The following is a 13,658-nucleotide window of genomic DNA, read 5'->3' as shown; positions in this document are numbered from 1 at the left end:
GAAACATGTACCAACAGTGAAGATTTATGCCTTCGTTTGAAGGTTGAACGGTGATGGCGAGTATCATACCCACTACACTAAGCCTAATGAGCCGGAATGGTTGATGTTATAAGACAATCTATTAAAAAATCAGGTTGTGTCAATCATTGATCATGTTTTTCTTCATAAATATTTTATATCGAAATAGTACACCCTCCGTAATGTTTCAAACCGGGAACCTTCATAAGATGTGATAAATAAGCACCAGGAAAACTACCATACCATGACACAAGGCGCTTAAATTATGTTTCTGAATATCCGAGTATCGTTTTTTTCTATCCGAGTTTTGAAGACCGGGACACTCAATTACGTGAATATAGGTGAGGAACCTTTCTTTTTGACGAATAGTGCATTTTTCACTCGCACCCACCCGTGCACCCATACCTTCAGCACGAAATCATATCAACCATCCGAACTAACAGCACTGCGATTTAAGCCAACATGACTGAATACAAGAGAGAATGTTGATTTCCCTTCTTGACATACTTACTGCAGCGTGTCGAGAAACAATGCAAAACGCAATTGTTTTTCAAGAGTGACGAGACATACTTGAGTTTTCACGCGGCACGCATCGAATAAGCAGATGTTCATTGACACACGTTCACTCACTTGAACGTTGAGCGCATAGTGTTGGCCTGCAAAACACATGCATGGAAGACTGGTACGATAAACCAATCGTTGATCGCTGTCTGCAATATACCTGCTAGATTGCAACCAGCGTTGATGTCTGCACAGTTACTGGGCTTCAAGTGCTCAGTGGCAGTGCAGAGTAATTAAAAGTCGCTTTATCTCACTCAACTGCACTGTTGTAGGCACGTAGTCAATATGCTGTGGCCGTAATTTCGCATGCACTAAATTGCACATACAGTCAAGATCCGAGCAGCTCTACATCCCAAAATTGACTATCCAGTCATCTGATCTCTAACCGCACAAGATGAGTTCGGTCGGTAGAGTAAACTCAAACCTTCTTGATAGGTCAGCAAGGTATAGCCCCAGGGGTAACCTTGATTTAACTCTACCACAAGACCTGTATGTGTTTGGCATTGTTCCGAGCTCAGCATCTCTAAACGAAACCCACCTCATTTGGCAATTCGTTGTATGAGCAGAAAATGGCACCTCAACTGTTGATGTTCGCTGATTAATAGCTCTGTGAATAGCACCAACCGTGGTCGGCCTTGAAGTAACTCAGCCAACTGGGCGATTAACGTTTCCGAGGAAGTCGCGAGCAGGGTGAGGAGGCGCGGGAAACCTGTTTTCGGCGGTGGTTCAGCTGTTGCGCTTGATCGAAAATTTATTGGCCGAACGGTACATTTGTGCAAGAGTGTTTGTGGTTGCAGTCCGGTCGGTGCTTTAAACAAGGTTATACCCCTGTCGACACGCTCGATTTTGCATTACCCTTGAAGGATGATGCAGCAGAAACGTCAGTTTTTTGGTTATTCGGCAAATGTTGTCAATGCTTTCGGCTACGGTGTTGAATGTGATTGTTGAATTTCGAGTAAACAGCGATTTATTTCTGTAACCTTCAGATGCACACTCCTTTTGAAAGTTTTAGGTTGCTTTTAGAGAAGAAATGGTATTATATATTTTGCAGCTCGATAATTTCACGCGATTTGTTAAACAAGCAATATTGAAATAAAATTAACATGTAGTTGACGTTCGGAGCGCGCATATTCTGACACAAATTTAAAAAAAATGAAAATGAATACCATACATTATCGAACCCAGGAGGAATTTTCGAAAATATCGTTCTGTTTGGAAAAATGATATTCAAAGGACTGAAAAGCACATTTATCATATTACTCTCGAGGCTCGAAATGGAGCTGTTTTGGGGGAATAAATTTCAAAGTACACCGGATTCTGTTTTTGCACGCACTTTTTTTGCACGGTTTTTTTGCACGACTTTTTTGCACGGTTTTGCAAAATAATACGATTTTTATGTATAAAATACCTATTTCGATATACAAGTTTAATGATTTGATCATCCCGTGAAAAAAAACCGTGCAAAAAAAACCGTGCTATTTCGAAAAACCGTGCAAAAAAATCCGTGTTATTTTAAGAAACCGTGTAAAAAAATCCGTGTTATTTTGAGAAGCCGTGCAAAAAAAATCCGTGTTATTTCGAGAAACCGTGCAAAAAAAATCCGTGTTATTTCGAGAAACCGGGCAAAAAAAAATTAATAGGCATTTAGTAACGGCAGCTGAAAATAAATGGCATTGGATATTTGCAATGCAAATGGGGATGATCTGCCAATGTGTAAAAATCGCGTATTTTTCAATTTTAGGAAATGAGTTGTTATTCAAAATTCATGTTGAAAATCAATAATGTTGGGCAATGGTTTTTATAGGATTGTATGCTTTTTAGATATCATCAAATAATATTCCGATTCATATATCACATCGCATTGGCAATGGAGCAATTGGTATATGGCCAAGTTCCCCCGGGTAGTGCAACTACACAAAGTATATTAATTTTGCTTGTTCAGTTTGATAAGCTAGAAACTGATAGCGGAGATTTTAATATGCAGGGATACGCAATACGTATTGTTTGGTCTGAGTAGATAACGACTGATGTTTCTTTTTACCAACCAATTAGTGATCTCTGATTAAATAGAGCTTTCAAAGAGTTAGGGACAGGCACAAGTCTATTTTTTACTGCGATGGGACAAGTTGGTGCTGGACCTGTGGCCTTCGTCTGGTATGATCCATTCTCGTTGGTACGGATGTGTTCATGACTGGTTTGTGGATGAGCGGTCCTACTTACAAGTGAATTGATCACTTCGCTTGGGTGGAGATATAAGTGAATTCTGCTAGCTGTCGAGCTTGGATATGTTAGCTGGTTCCAAAAAGATGTGCAGGACTGGCACCTACGAGAATGTTGATTGTTTCACTCGAGCTTTGGTTCTTGGAAGTAACAAATCGCTTCCTCGGTGTGATATGTTCGAGTTGAATGCTCAGTGGTATAAATGTGCATTCGGTTCGAGCAGATTGAGTCATTTGGAGGATTGGTGGTCTCCGAGAGCAGATGCGAATAACTCTGAAGTATCCAATAAAGGGAGATTGTAACTGTGGAACTGAAAAATATTGTCACTACTCTAGCTTATTGGTACATCATAACAACTACCAATATCGACTATTTAGAACAGAAATTTTCAAATTCTGTTGTAAGATCGAGAAGAAATATAGCACAGTTGTAGTGAATAAAGGACCTAGGAGACGAATGAAAAGAATAGGAACAAGACAAAAAGCGGTTCTAATTCTAAATTGGTTTAGTATAGATACAGACGACTCAAACGCACTGACAGGAGAAAATTTTTCAGAATTAGACAAATTAGAGTACATCACACTTTTTGAGACACACATGCACAAAACTTTATCGTCCTCCTAAAGATCGGTGTTTAATTGTCAGATAGTCGCCATTTTGTACGATTTTGCAAAGTTTGCCTCGCGGGACGGACCGATATCCACCCAGGCACAGGTTGCAGTCGTTAAAAAACTAGATTCGCTAAGTGTAAAGTAGCGAATTTTCTGCTTTTCAGGAAAGAATTTTTCATCAAAGTGCAGTTTTGGAAATTTTAATTGCAAAGAAGAGGTCTGTCAACATTGCAAAATGGCAATTGCTGCCTCTTATCAGGAAAGAGTATTTAATTAAGTAAAAGCCAATCAATAGGCCGTTGAATATTGACAATTTCTGACATTTCAATTGCGCAAGAGAGTCTTTGTATCAAAATGATTTTTTTTTTACTTTTCATGAAAATTCTTTTAATGAGAAGATAACCATTTACATGAAAAAATCGCAAAAAATGACAATTTTGATATTGTTGTCCCAGAATCGAACAATGTTTCTTACCAAACTGTATATGACCGCATACTGTTCGAAAGGTCTAGTTTTCTTCGTTCAAAAAATGTTACAAAACCGAAAATCGGCTGAAAATGACAACGTAGCTAATTTTGTTGTGGCAAAGGTCCCAAAAAATGTTTTTTGCTTCAAAATTTCGTGTGTACATTAATTTGTATCGCATTTGTTATACTAGTTCATTTTAAAAATTTAAAATCGCTGTAGCACAGTGTAATCTACAAAAAGTTAACAAACTCTAAATAGTTGAAACATTTTACCATTTTAACTATTGCTTTTGAACGGACAATAACTTCTTTTAACTAATAAAAAAATTTACATTTTTCTAAAAAAAACCTCCTCGAAAAATTAAAAAACTTCTACTGGGCACATTGACAGCCTCCTTGTGCATTTAAAATGTCCAACAGTATTCATTGTTAAATACGATAACCAAATAGCTGTTAATAAAAAAATTCAGATTTTTTTTACACGGTTTCTCAAAATAACACGGATTTTTTTTGCACGGTTTCTCGAAATAGCACGGATTTTTTTTAGACGGTTTCTCGAAATAGCACGGATTTTTTTTGCACGGTTTCTCGAAATAGCACGGATTTTTTTTACACGATTTGAAATCGTTTCTCATGGTAAACAAGCACAAGTCTGTTTTTGCCATGAGACATGTTGGTAGACTTGTGCGATGCGTAGTAATGCGTCCTAAGCTTGACTCCTGCCAGCAAAAATCAAAAGATTAGTTCGAAAGGTTTCATGCCTGTTTCTAATGACCCTGTCACTTTTAGTTTTCCGATCTGTATTAACCACATCCTTGCTCTCTCTTGATTACTATACTCAGCCAAAACAAACAGCGAGATTCATAGATCTTATGATGTATACAAAAGTAACAAAACTATGTTTTCATAAGATGACTATGAAGAAATACGACTTTATTACATAAACATAAACATAAGAGAAAAAAAATTGTTTTGCACTCAGCCAAAAAATACAGTGAACTTCATAAGTATATCGTATACTTTTTAGCCACAAGCAGGACGTATGTAAATAATAAGCTTATTTTATGAAGCGGCATTCATTTTGTCAAATCGGTTTGCTATGATTTGATTTTCCATAACGCATTTTCGCATTCCGGAAATACTGACTCGTTCTCTTTGCAGTATATTTAATGCATGAAAGAAGAACATAAGAAAATCAGTGAATGCCAATCAAAAATGGTGCATTAATCTTTATATGGAAGGCTGACTGCATGAAGTATTTTTTTAGTTCTATGATTTTGAGAAATAGAAAAAAATTCGGTACAATTAGGTTACTGCAGACTTAACAAGGAGCATTAAATGTTATGCAATAGAGTTAACAATAATATATTTCGTGTAACAATTCATCTGTAGCAGTATTATGGAGTAACATCCTCAAGGAATATATAAAATCCTTAAGTGGATGATAAATCAAGGTTAAAAGTTCGCCAGGAATCTTCTTGTACTAAATATTAATTTTTAATTCTTTTGTTTACGAGGTCATTCTTTCTAAGCTCAGTTTTTCTTTGTTTCTCTTCCTTTACTTTCCTTTTTTCTTCAGTTTTCGCCTTGTGGTATTCAACTGTTCGGCGCAATGTTAAAACAGCAGGACTACGTCGCTTGAATCGTGATGTTCCTGTTCGTGTGAGTGTTTCAGGCGATTCTAGGAATTCAGCAAGCACACTCTTATTATCACTATTTGGCTGTGATATGTCTCTTATATTTGTCAACATATAGCTCGTCGAATTCAACAAATTCGAACTACAAATGTTCTTCAACATGGATTTCAGAAGTCTCCTCTTTGGTCATATTATGGTCTTCAATAAAATGTTCCTCAATCGTTTGATTTTCGACATCCATTGGTTTGAACATTTTTAAATAATTTGACCAAAAAGAGCAGGCGACCTACCGTTACGAATTTTTTCACTTTTTGATTATTCTAACTCATAAACAAACAGCTGCCAAGAAAGAGAATCGAGGGGTGTCCAAAATAAGTTGATATCAATTTTTTAAGACATATTGTGGACACCATTTATTTAAGATTTTTTAGATAAAACATTACGAAGAAACCTTTTCAAACACGTAACATGCATAATACCAAATCAGACAAACTAATTAAATCGATGAAAAATATTATAATTGTACATTTAAATCCAATTTGAAAATGTATCATTTCCACCGGTTCCTCTTGGCAATTTTTACCATTTTTTGTTAACCATTTTTATTAACGACCTATTGAGTCAATTTGTCAACAGTTGTTACGGCATTTAATTAGCAAGGGACTGGAAGGTGAAGTATATTACATAAATATACTTCACCTTCCAGTCCTCTTGGCTATCGTTGAAACATGAAACGTTTTCGGTGATATTTTTGAAATCTCTGGATTCTGTTTAATTTTAAACAATTAGAGATGAACTAATGATATTGAAACTTTATAGACAACCCAAGGAATGTAATTGCTGCATCAAACCAAACAAATGCAGAGAAACTTGGCAGTGTAGGAGGCAAATACATTAACAGGGTCCAACATACGTTGGGGTCTAAATTTTGTTTGTTTACCCTACTTGTAGTCTTCTTTAGTGTTCATATCAGTTTAAAGAAAATTTCTATTTTAGTCATTTGAAATTTATAGGTTATTCGAAGAGAAATTAACGCAAGCGGAGTTTCCGAATACCACGCATTCGGTCTGCGTCTGGAAGTGGCAGCACTAGCGAATCGCCCGGACGTGTTTTCGTTGACGTCCAATATTTTTCAAAGTTTTACAGCGATATACAATATATTCAACAGGAAAATGAAGTCAATTGTGTAGTAGGTAGTTTTTCCTGTTGAGTTACGTGTTAGTAGGTTGAAATATCGCAAGAAAAGTGTGAATTTGCATAAAAAAGTCGCAATTTAGCCATTGAATTATGTGAAGCAAGACGCGAAAAAACACGCCCGCTCGTTCCGCTTATCGCCTGCAGCGCCGCCTGGACCTGAGTAGCTGAAGCATCAATTTCACGGATGGAGAATTCTTCGCAAAAATCTCATGAATTTATTTATTCAGAGCTGGTGAGATCGTTTCATGTCATTTTTCAATGCTTGTCTACCTTCATAAATATTTTCCTTTTTGTAAATACATGCCAGAATTAAAAATATTTTTCATTCTGGAAGTGCGAATATATTGCAAATATCCAATTGATACTTGGATGTATTCGTGCGGGGCTTATTGAATATGAAGGCTGCCTCGGAATGTACGTGTAGCAATGCGTCGTTCGATGTACAATAGAGCTATCGCCTGTCATTTCCAGGACCAAACATGTGTACATTTATCGATGAAAACAAATATAGGGGAGAGTGAGGACACTTGATCATTGGGGATATTTGATTCCCTGGCCATATCTCATAATCTATACGAATAAAGTTATCACAATATAAAAAGAAAATGAAGTATTTGCTCGTTTATGATGTTTAAAAACAAATCTGATGTATTACATTTGGTTTGGAAAAGTTGTGATATATTTTAGAAAATATGTGGTTAAATCCATCTCGAAGATCTTTTTACAAATTTTTTGAGCGGTTGTATAAGATAGTCGAACTAATTTTTTATTAATATTTTCATTTACGATTACTTTCTAAGGGCTTTTGTCTAGAAAAACACGTTTTTTGAAAAAAAATTCACAGCACATACAAAAAAATTTTAAATTTTGTTCACCTTATAAAACAGGTATCTTTGATCCCTGTAACACTGGGTATTCCTGATCCCTATCATTAGTTCTCTCAAACACTTTCGAAATGTATAGAAATGGAAAAACTTCATTTTCATAAAGTACCGGTCACAAATTGATTTAAAATGTTTTTTTGTGTGAACAAATCATGGTATAAGTTATTGAAAGTTGGAAAAGCCAGTTAAACAGCACTGATTTACCGTAAATACTTGTCTTCACATTCTACTGTGGTTAAAATATGTCGTGCATCTAAAAAGGTAGTATCATTAGTTAGCTTGTCAGGACAGGTGGTGAGCTGAACTTTCGTGTCTATAGGTCATAGTGTGCTTTGTTTCTTTAGCCCTAGTAGGCGGGGGATCAAATCACCACATGTTTTCACAAAAACCTCGTTTTGACATGATTTTCAAAACTGTTCATATTACTGACAGAACATAGTACTCGGATTTACACATTATTCATAGCTCTTATAATTCGAATTGACTACATGATGGCGAATTTTGCAATTAAAATTTTTATTTCGTTGAAAAGTTATTAGAAAAAAACAAAAGCGGGATCAAGCGTACCCACTCTCTCCTATCATTACATAGATGCAGACAAGTTTCTTCCATAAAACTACTGCCGGACAGTGGGAAATGGATTGTATACACACACCACGCATTTGGTCTGCTTCTTTTATTTGAGTTCAGATTTATTCAAGTATATACAGTATTATAAAATGTTGATCGACTTTGATCAGCTTCTAGAGTAATTCTACCACACCCAAAATGTTCAAACATTTCCGCTCTTATCATTCTAGGCCATCACCGCCAAAAATTATTTTCTTGAAGTGATATTTTATGCCTAACGTATGTTATGCCTAACGTCCATTATGCCTACCGTACGTATACCAAACGTCCGTATGCCTAATGGGGTACACCCCATTTTTGTACACTGTCCTATTTTCAAATTTTCATGTGCAATGAAGCCCTCAAGAAACGTTACAGAATAGTCTATAGAATATGATTAGGCCTTTCTACGACTTCCAGAAAGCTCGAGTACATTACGGATGCTGCACTCCTAATGCATGCATGATGATCTTCGGCTGCGAATATGTAGAAGCAACCACAAAACACGAAATAAAACGGTCGAGAAAAAGTCAACGATCGAGTAACGAAACACGCCACAATGATGGGTTCACTTCGCGTCTCTATGTCTGCGCTGATTTGCACGATTTGCCACCAATGTCCGGACGGATCTAACCAATGATCAATTCGTTGGTGGCCCGACAAGCGAATTAGTGCCTGCATGGGTTACGGACCGTTGTTTCTGGTGCCGTCAGGGGAATAGAGGCAACTTTTTTTGTGGAATTTTACACACGCCAGACAGTTCGGTAATTTTACGTTTTTCCTTGCACAACCTCTTCTCATTTCTCTTTGTTTTGGTTTACCTCCTCTAGGAGGATTGGCTAGTTTCACTTTCTTTGGAGCTTGAAATCACTGAACAGACGGCACTTCTTCTAGGCGTTTATGATTGTCTGTGCTGAATGAGGAAGCATTTGTACCTAATGATTTTTTGTTCAGTTGAAAAGGTTGAATGGGTTTTACACGTATCAGGTATTTCTTGTTCACGGCGTAATTGAATTGTACAGAGGTTTCAATGTCACAATAAAGCGCAAAATTAATTCTTCTAGTTGATTAACTGGGTCAATCGAAACCACGCTCGCACAGATGTCGATTAGCTGTAACAGTATTTCACCACAAACTCCACATTCGCATAACCGGATCTCGGAGAACTTCTATCAAGGGAAGTATGAATGTGCGGTCACTAACTTGAAGCAAAAAAAGAAAACTAACACTCCACGACCAGATCAGCAAGCACCGTGAGACCTGTTCAATAAGCCTTATTGGAATGCCTGGCACAGATCTCAAGGTGCGACGGGGCATTCAATTTGAGCAAAAAAAACAACAAACCGACGACGACAACTGTAAGCAAACCGCGTGTATCGACGAGACGACCGCTGAATTAAGACTGCCGGAGCTAAGCTGAACTTGCTGCGCTGGACGGGTGCCAAGCGTTCAAGTTTCCTCAGGTTTGCGTCAATTCGCTCTGCGCAAACTTCATTCCGGTTGCTGATGGAAGTGGTTTGTGAATAGCGTGTGAGAAGTGGAAATCCTGCCAGAGACGCTGATGTAGGTACCAGGCTATCACCAGCCAACAACCACCTTCCTAGGCGTATAAGGCACTGTAAGCGCTAGCGGGTCATCGGCATATTGCCCTAGAGAAAACGTTGGCGGCAAAGATTGTTCCTCGTCGTCTGTCGCTTGTATATGGCTATGGACAGGGTATGGAGATGTGATGAGAAATCAAAGTTGAGTTTGAGCATTTTTCGTGTGATAGAGATGACACGATCGATTGGCCTTTGGGTGTCGTTTTTTAGGTAGTTGAAAGAGTGCATACGCAGCGGAAACCGGTTTCGGTTGAGTGGCCCAATGTTGTTGAATTCTGATTGCCAAATGCTGTAAATGCAAATATTTACAGAAACTGTGAATTGGAAAAATTTCGACAGAAATGAATATTTTAACACCAATGGTGGGCTTTTGCCTTGTTGACAGATGGGCATTGCATCTTAATAAGAGTTGGTCATGTCTACATTTCCACAAAAAAAACTTAAAATGCGTACTTTGCTAACCTATTTCATATGTCATCCTGAAACTGTAAATTACATTTAATTACATCATTACCATGAAATATTCTGCTGTTATATTAGGGCCAAAACTACCGATTCCATCAACGGAACTGCCTATTTAACTTTTTTTTTTGTTTATTGTTTAACATTTTTTCAATTATTTTATTTCCTTTATCACGCTCCATGGTTTACTACGAAAAAACCTGTTTTAATCCACCTAGCGGTGCAATTGTGCCTTTCTCATTCCTCTAAACTATGGCACGAAGGCTTTTTATGTTCAACATAATTGTGGAAATGTCCATTACATTCTTAGTACACTTTGCACTTATACACAATGGCATGCCAGCCACGAACTTGATGAGCTACGTGCCGATGGTGAAACATTTGAAACAAAAAAAATATCATACTCCATTAGCCTAATCGGCATTAGATCAATGTTATCTGCTTGCTAACTCATTTTGTCATGCGGGGGTGGGTATGTGAGGAGGGCGAAAGTCCCATGAACGAACGACTCCCCAGCTTAAATTGGTATGCTTTGTGATATAGTGGTGGTTTAAAGATGATGGGGTTGAAAGGGAGGGGTATGAGGGCTGGATGGGGTGGTGGTCTGAGGGGTGATTTAAGGAGATTTTTAAAGGAGGGGAGTGAACAGTAGAGGGGGGGTGTAGCCCCTCTCCGTAAACCATCAACTACGCCCCTGTTAATATCCAGAAACCTTATGCGAGTCGAAAAAAAATTGGCCAGGATTAGGTTGACGTTTTTCAGAGTGATTGCATAACCTTTCTATATGAGAAAGGCAAAAATGTGCCAAAATCCAAAAAAGTGAATCGTCGTCAAATTTTTTTCGAGTTTGCATCAAATCTCGATGTTTCATGCACCTTGAACACATTTAGCATCAAAAAAAAAAATTCTTTTTTTAAATTTTTCCTATAGTTTATATGAGAAATTTCTGTGTAGCCGCACTCTGAAACCCGTAATTCTGGAATCAGAATTCCGATCGATCCAAAATTCAATAGCAGCCGATGGGAAGGTTGCACCTTTCATTTGAGACTAAGTTTGGGCAAATCGGTTCAGCCATCTCTGAGAAAAATGAGTGACATTATTTGACACATACGCACATACATACACACATACACACACATACACACACATACATACATACATACACACACACACACATACAGACTTTTTCTGATCTCGACGAACTGAGTCGAATGGGATATGACACTCGGCCCCCCGGGCCGGGATTAGGTTGACGTTTTTCAGAGTGATTGCATAACCTTTCTATATGAGTAAGGCAAAAAGGTATATTACTGCTAAAATATGCGAAAATATCCATATTTTATTCTGTTTCCAATTTGTATTCAAGCGCGAACTTGGTGCCCATCTGTTGGCTTCAAAACTGAAGGCGGCCACTTAAATTTTAGAAAGTGTGCACTCAGTTTAATTTGTAGATTCACTTCTTCGGACACCAAAGAATTTCTTCGTCAGTTAGAAATGAACCAATACGCATGTTTAAAGAATACGTAAAGACAAGTTTTTTGTTTAATCTCTTTATTTGATGTGGTACTTTGCGTTATCTCTACTGTAGAGTATTTAAAATTACCTTTTGGAAAGGGAGGAGAACGAGGCAGGGCAGCCAATGGGGTCCCGGCAGTTCGGCTATCTATGGAAGCTGTCCTTCAATGTCAGCTTCTTTCTCCGAACAGCCTAGATAAACCGTATAGTGCCAGTAGTGGTTGTTTCAATCGGCTAAGAATTGCACTACAGACTACCTGTTCCGGTGGTAAAAAACCACCAAACAGGGAACCCCAATTCCATAGTGTCATGCGACCCGTTCTACGGGTCAAATTGTTGAGGGGGTTTAAAATATTCTCAATGGCAAACGGAGCCTGGGAAGAGCTGGGCGAACTACCCAGTATGCTGCATCACGCAGCGGAGCGTTCGCTTTACGCACCGAGGTTTTTTCGTCGATGATCCGCTTAATTTTGTTGACTGAGGGTTTGCTGAGACTCTCGGCTGATGGTAATTCGGCGAAGTTTTGCTGGGTTATCAAATTTCGAGTGTACAGACGAACCTGCCCAGAGGCTGTGTAGTGTCCGACCAAGAATTGAGCCACTGGGTTCCTGCTCTTATGTCTTAATAGGCGACTGAAAGCAGGAGTCCCTAAGTCAAGGTGCAGTTCCGTGCCGAGGACTTGATGTTCGGAAGGTCTAAAATATACTAGTCCCGCACGGAGCATTTCGGGTTTTGCCATTACTGTGTTATGCGAATCACTGACACGGTCGTCAAACGGTGAGATAACATAGTCTTCACTAAAGGGATTAGAAAGACAAGGAGACGCCATGTTCCGTTTGAAGTTTCAATTCAGCTGTAGAAGCGTATAGCTGAGTTCGGATTCAGGACGGAGCATGTCGTTTCTTTGTTTTTTTTAATCTCTTTAGTTCTCACAAGTCTCCTATCTCATGCCTCCACGCGAGTCGAAGTCTATTGATGACATTTGGGGCGGCGACGACTGGGTGCTATCAGCCGATAGTAGCAGAATGAGAGGGTGCGAACAGATCTAATCAAGAAAACACAACCGTAAAAATAAATATCTGATCGGAAATCAGCCGCAACAAGACTTTAATCTGACTAGTGTCGATGATCGCGGGTCAATACGTACTGAAAATTCGCCGCGTCAGTTTTTATGAATCTAATTTCAAGTTCGGTTATTGCTAACCAGCCCGTCTATCAGGTTAACAATTCTTTGTATATCTCTTCAATGGTCGTTATTATCACTCGTATACGTGTATTTTACAAATCATCCGATACGTAAAATAGGAAATACATAGGGTGATGAGCCTATTTGCGTCATGTTTCTATTATCACCCTACCCATTTGAAGCCGTTGGTTAGAGCAGTGTCTGCCATCTTTGTCCAACGCATTGAGTCAAATGGTAGCGCAACAATAGGGGCACTCGATTCGAGTTTTCATTGTGCTCAAGCACGAGAATTTCACTGTTTTCAACGCATTTGTGTTATTATATTGGTTCTTAACAACGAAGCAAAGCGGTTGATGTCAATTTTTACGCATTCCATTGATTGTAAAGCAAGAAATTACCGAATTGGTGAGGCACCTTGCTTAGTATGGTGAAAATAGGCTCATCACCCTACCTTGATTTATAACATCTCGCGCTATCATAACTCTTTGTCTGTATAACGTGTTATCACTCGGTAGTTTTCAACCAAATAAATATATCGTAGACAAAAAGTAGCGAATTCTGTCTAAATACCGTTACAATAGATAGTGATCTGGCCTATTACGCAGATAAGATTGGCTTTTCTAGGCAATACACTCACAGTCGGCTGTGTGGAGTTCAAATTGCTTTTGCTTAGCAAACAGGATACTCTC

At 38.3% G+C, this 13,658-nt stretch overlaps 1 protein-coding gene across 7 annotated transcripts in view; it reads right to left on the bottom strand.

The window, feature by feature from the left end:
- Positions 1-9,607, bottom strand: part of LOC131690770 (probable cytochrome P450 301a1, mitochondrial) — a 63,125-nt gene extending 53,518 nt beyond the window's left edge. Inside the window, exons 1-2 of one of the 7 annotated variants that reach the window (XM_058976765.1) lie at positions 9,550-9,566; positions 9,141-9,374 (exon numbers count right to left, since the gene is read on the bottom strand). The gene's annotated coding sequence lies outside the window, so the exon portion shown is untranslated. Of the gene's footprint in view, positions 1-8,839; positions 8,859-9,140 lie in introns of those variants that run through there. The other 6 variants (XM_058976762.1, XM_058976763.1, XM_058976761.1 and 3 more) reach the window with 6 other exon arrangements.
- Between the last annotated feature and the right edge of the window lie 4,051 nt (positions 9,608-13,658).

Source organism: Topomyia yanbarensis, chromosome 3 (genome assembly GCF_030247195.1).
Source record: "Topomyia yanbarensis strain Yona2022 chromosome 3, ASM3024719v1, whole genome shotgun sequence".
Taxonomy (NCBI): Eukaryota; Metazoa; Arthropoda; class Insecta; order Diptera; family Culicidae; genus Topomyia; species Topomyia yanbarensis.
This window is presented reverse-complemented; position numbering and strand designations above follow the sequence as displayed.